This window comes from Pan paniscus, chromosome 17 (genome assembly GCF_029289425.2).
Source record: "Pan paniscus chromosome 17, NHGRI_mPanPan1-v2.0_pri, whole genome shotgun sequence".
Lineage (NCBI taxonomy): Eukaryota > Metazoa > Chordata > Mammalia > Primates > Hominidae > Pan > Pan paniscus.
The window spans coordinates 32,507,051-32,513,505 of record NC_073266.2 but is presented as its reverse complement, the minus strand read 5'-3'; positions in this window follow the sequence as shown (position 1 = coordinate 32,513,505).

The following is a 6,455-nucleotide window of genomic DNA, read 5'->3' as shown; positions in this document are numbered from 1 at the left end:
TTGAACCCAAGAGTTTGAGACCGTGAGACCCCAACTCTACAAAAAAATAAAATTAGCTCGGCATGGTGTGCATACCTGTCATCTCAGCTACTGTGGAGGCTGAGGCAGGAGGATTGTTTGAGCCCAGGAGTTTGAGGCTGTAGAGATCTGATTGTGCCACTGCACTCCAGCCTGGGTGACAGAGTGAGACCCTATCTCTAAAAATAAATGGGGGGCTATTAAATAAAACAACAACCTGTAACACTTCTTGAAGGACATAAAAAATAAAAAATAATAAATAGAAAGACCTGTCAAAGACCTATCATATTCTTGGGTAGGAAGATTCAATACTGTAAATGCATCAGTTTACCCTAAATTAAATCCATAGATCCAATTTAATCCTCATCAAAATGCCAACAGGCACTTTTATAACTTGATAAAGTATTAAAGTTACTTGGAAACATAAGTTTGAGGAAACTCCATAGACTCCCGTACCCAATAATCCATTAATAACCCAGTAATATTGGGGAGGATACACAAGAAGCTGTTTATAATATTCACCTCTTAGCAGTGGAAGTGAGGGGTAAAGGCTTGAGCCAAAGATGTATTTTCATGTTATACTCATCTATGCTCTTTGAATTTTTCCACAGGTGCAAATATTACTTACATGACTAAAAATAGTAGTTATTTTAAAAGAACATTTCCATTATATTGAGTACTGATTTGTAACCCTCTCTGCTCATTAGAATCATATAGGGAGCTTTGGAAAGACACCAGGTCTCAGCACTTGCCTCCAGATTCTGATTCAATTTGGCTTGTTAGGGCCCAGGCAATGGCATTTTTTACAAAAGTTCTCACTGATTCTGATGTGGAGCCAGGGCTGAGAGCCACCACTGTCAAGTAACCCATGGCAGCATTTTCCAACTTTTGGTCACAACCCTTTGGTTAGGAAATCAACTTAATGGCTTGGGACCAGAGTTAAAAACAAACAAACAACAACAACTGAAACCAACGCAATTGAGCAGAAACTTGTGCATGCCTGTTGTGTTTAAGACAAGTCTCTTTCTAGGGGATGTCATCCAAAACATTGGAAAACCCCTACCTTAAGTGATTCAGATCTTTCAGACTTTCTGAGACATTTTATCAGAATTTATGTGAACTATTAAAGGCTTTTTACTGTTTAAAAGTTATATTGTAATTCTGACTTTTGTTCACGTATTTGATGATTCAATTATTTATTCATTACATAGTCAAAGGTAGAAAATTACATGTAATTACTTGTGCTTATCTGATAAGCATAGTGACTGATGTACGTAAATGCTCAATATGTGATGGATGAATGAATGAATGATTAAATTACTTAATAAATAGTGCTTTGCCTAGTTTTCCCTAGATTATTTTTATAAACTAGTTTTTCTTCTCACCTATCCCCAAGCTCCTAATTAAATAATTACTTTGAGTAGAATCAACCAAAAATACTTCGATGCTCATCCTAAGTTCAGTGACAACCAAGGCAGGACTTTCTCCTTTGCTAATGCACTCATCCAAGTGAGGTGTCTGCTTGGTTTGGATTAGGCCATGCAGATTCTGGTGACATCCGTGTTATCACAGGTCACATTGGCGGGGGTGCCTTGCCATGACACCATAAATAATTTGGCTGACATGGGTTAGATTTATTTAAAGCAAGTTATTTTATTAACAGTTCCAAGATTGAAAGTCAGGTCTTAAAAAATCATTTTAATTCTCTACATAACCAACTTTATGTAACTCAGCTATTACTTATTGAGTTACTATGTTCTCAGCCTCGGGCAAGGTGCTGCAGGAAATATTTAAAAAGTATCAGAGGTGCTTAGATCATGCAATACTAATGATAAGTGAGAAAGACGTTCAGATTGGGCAGAAAAAAATATGAAATGAGTCCAGTGGAAAAGTCTTCAAATAGCTAGACACGTAGGACACCAAACACAGGCAATGCAGAAGCTCTCAGGTAACATCCTTAATGCCTAAAAGCTGCATTCTAATTTATTCTAATTTGCCTAAAGCCTCTTCATTAAGGGGCTTGCTTGGTGCAACATTCCTCAAACCATTAGCAACATAACAGTCTCTGGGATTTGTCTTTGAGCATTAGCAGGCTTAGTATGTTCATCGCTGCATGTCTCAGTGGCTTTCTGGGCTGTTTCCATCTCCTGTCCCACTGATTACACCTTTGCAAGAGTTGGACTGAAAGAGTGAAAATATCTATGGCATTGTTGGCAGAAAACAAGACACCGGTCAGAGTGACAACAACTGGCCTCCAAAGGACCAGGAGATAGGGAGAGGGCTTTCTAATGGAGCAAACAGCTGTGAAGATAAGTGAGATGAGGATTAGAAAAAAAGTAAAAATAATAGTAGAGGCAAAACTTGAAAATTTTAGAATCAAAAACAAAACAAAACAAACAAACAAACCCATACTAAACGATAAAAAGAGGATTTAGTCTAGAAAAGAGAAGACTAAGTGATGATTTCATTAGGGTCTTCAAAAAATATAAAAGATGATTTTATAGGAATAGGAGAGACCAGCTGTTTTACATGTTAAGCAGAAGTTTGAAGAATAGAAACTGGATAGGAAAAAGTGCATCTTTATTTCTTTTTTGTTTATTCAATAACTATTTATTGAGTGCCTCTTCTGTACCACACAGTTGTTAATTATAAAATTCTATTTACCCAGCTTGTGCAATTCACTGTGCTAGCACTTACAAGGGTGGAAAATTTTATAAGACATAATCTTTCTCTTCAAGGGGCTACATTGAATGAGTCCCTGGAGGAGCTCATATAATTGCTTTTCCTGGGGACTTTTTGGAAATGGCATAATGAAAATGAGTATAACCACAGGAGTCAACAATTCCAGTCATGTTCATCTATTACTTTATGTTCAGGTCTTCATCAGGGTTGAGAATGCTATGAAGTTTCTTCTGAGGAGGATGTGTGTAATGATTTATTGTCTATGGAGAAATGGAAGAAAAACCAGCTTAAAACCAGTAAAAAGTGAAGTATATAACTTGGAGCTTAAAATTTTTCAGAGTCTTATTTCTTTTGTTATCTCTTGTTTCCTCCTGAAGGCAGACATTCCAATTGTCTGCACATAACATAGATTGAATTGTGAAATAAGTTTCTGTCAACCCAACTTACTAAGAGTTGTCACAAATTCCAAATGACTTCTCAAATTTCAAACAACTACCCAGACTTGCAAAATTGGTCTTTTTCTCAAAGGATTATGACTAGAAGTCTGCTCCTAGCTCAGATCTTAACAAAGGGTTATGACTTACAGACTTTTCCACTTAAGAGGACTTGCCTAGAGCAAAATAAATTTAAAACAAATAACTTGCTTTGACTAACATTGTGTGTCCTGTAAGGGAAAGCAATTTTCAAATTAACATGCACCAACATGACTAATCTGAAAAGTCTGTCCTGTGGGGGACATTGAAAAGAATTATAAGGCAGGACCTGTTCTAGGTACTTACTGTTGACTCACATAAAGGGTCAGTCTTCTCACCTTCTTGAACCAGACATTGTCAAGATGTTATCCTTTTTAGTTCAGTATCATATCCACTCTCAAATCATATCATTAATCTGTAGCTACCCTATTGGAGGGCTGTGAGAATCAAGTGTTGGATAATTTCTGGGGGTGGCAGGATTACCAAGCACAGCTATGTGAAAACATATGCATACTTAAAATTCTTATGTATGCATAATAAATATTAGAACACCACTGAGCTAAAATTAATGAGTCTGTGTTTGAAGCATGGCAGTCTTTAAAATTACCTGCCTGATGACAATTTTAGTTAATCACATTAGAAGTCTGTCTGATTACTTCTTGTTAATTACTACTTACAATCCAGGGGGAAAAGATCTAGAAATTTCCAGGTTAACAGGTTGCTTAATTCCTAACATTCAAACTGGTATTTAAAATAATATTCACACCCGAGCCGGGCGTGGTGGCTTAAGCCTGTAATCCCAGCACTTTGGGAGGCCGAGGCGGGCGGATCACGAGGTCAGGAAATCGAGACCATCCTGGCTAACACGGTGAAACCCCATCTCTACTAAAAGTACAAAAAATTAGCCAGGCGTGGTGGCAGGTGCCTCTAGTCCCAGCTACTCAGGAAGCTGAGGCAGGAGAATGGCGTGAACCCGGGAGGCGGAGCTTACAGTGAGCTGAGACGGCGCCACTGCACTCCAGCCTGGGCGACAGAGTGAGACTCCGTCTCAAAAAAAATAAAATATAAAAATAAAATAATAATATCCACACCCATGAGCCAGTTGGTTAGCAATATGTGCTGAGAGGCACCTCTGTGTGAAGGATTGTTCTAGGCCCTCTGGGGAGACAGGAGAACATCTCCACAGTTCACAAACTGCAGGGCATGCACAAGACCTAGAGAGAACCACAGCAACATCCGGGGATGTGCAGTTATGTGCCGTGTGAATCGCAAACCTAGACGCCAAGGGATTGCACTGAACAGCACCACCTAACCATATTTTCTGTGAGATCTGTGGACCGGCAAGGTCATATCCTCATCACATAAGGCCATATTTATTCTTCCTCTATTCACCCTCATATTTTTATGCTTATTAAATATTCTCCATTTGCACCCACTTGAATTTAAGCTTCATGAAAGGAGGGATTTTTATGTGATTTGTTGACAGATATATCCCAAATGCCAACAGACCCTGGCACACAGTGGACTCGCAATAAATATTTGCTGAATGAATGAATTTAACCATTTCCACAATGGACAGATGGGGACATCTGTTCAGATGAATTTGCTGATGTGTTTGAAGGAAACTTCAGAATCAATATGGATGTATATAGATGATATTTTTTCTTCTATTCTTATATTTAATTTTCCCAGCCTAAAAGACACAGGGCTAAATCTCTTTGAAGGTCCTGGAAGGACAACATCTGGTTTTAAACTGATAGTTAACAGGGGCTTGTGAAAGACATTAAAAAAAATTTTTTTTAAAGAAAAGCTGGCTGCTCTGGAGGATAAGTTTGCAAATTGGTTGAAAAAAAAATGAATGAAAGAAGAATTCAATTACCAACACCAAGTAACCTGTCTGAGTGAGTTTTTCTTTAATAAAAGAATTTTTGATTGGCTTGTTGACTCTTATTGGAGAAGCCAGACCAAATTAAATTCAAATTGCTTCTTCTTGGAAACAAAACAAAACCAAACCTTCACTCCCTTCTGAGGCAAATTATCAGAGAAGATCCTAACCTCAAATCATGAAACAATTTATAAACAACTGCCTCCACGGAAGCCAGATGCCACACAAATCTGACCCATGCACATAACTAGCTGGTGGAGACACCTGTGCGTTTTCAGGTAGAGCTCCTGTAAAAACACCTTATTTATTTTTTAAATGAAATGGAGTTAATATTAGCTAATAATTCTTGATGGGTTTTTTTTTCCTACTGAAAGACCTTTCAGGCCCCAGCATTTCACAGTAAAACACAGGCTCCTGCATATCCAAATAATCCCTATGCATATTTAATACAACAGCCATTAGTTGCAGTTCGATGGTTGCAGTTCAATGTATTGTAGGAATATCTAAGTTTAACCTGGGATTTCTCAGCACTTTGTGTTCTTCATGCATCAATTTGCCTTGATGCCTAGATTCCTAAATCAAAGGGAACGTAATCTAATTTCAAACTGAAGTAAACGAGGAATTGATGGGTATTGCCTTGTAGGCAAAACAAAGCACAAAGCAACTAGTCTGATCCCATGAAATAAAACTATATGGAGAAAAATAAACTCACTATTTTAAACTCAAAGTCCCATTTCTGCCACCTTTTGCTTTTCATTTCCTTTTAAAGGTTGTTCTTAAACTTTATTACCCTGCCACCCTTCTCTCTGACCTGCCTCGATTTTCCTGTCATTCCTGTGTGCCAGCATCACACACAGTGATTGGGGTATCTGCAGCTTTGTCCCTCAGCACACTGTGGGCCCAAGGGAGGGAGACACCTGCTGTTAGCGTGCTGGCTTGGTCCTCTGCTCTCATCATTCAAGAGCTGAGCCTTCACAGCCTCTTAACCACTCTCTGGACACACCTGTACATCCCAGCCTGTCAGTGGCATCAGGGGTGTGTTTTATTGATCACTAGATTCAAAGTCCATTGTCTGCCTGAAAGGAATATATGGTGCGAAGACTGGAAGCAGGTAATTTCACTGAGAAACCAAATTGTTGATCGCCAATTCACCAAATGGCTCAGTCAGCGGATTTACTTGTTAACTCAGTCAGCAAATTTACTTGGCAACTCTTGAGTTTCAGTTAATCGGTTTTTGTTTTGTCTTCACAGCATCACTGTAGAGACATTGAGCTGTCCCAGCTCCTGTTGCAGCTGGAAACTGAAGGGTAGAGAGAAACAGAGACTGAGAGAGTTTAGCAAGAATGTATTTTTGAAGAAAGATTTCTTATGAATATATTATTCATTAATATATTTAC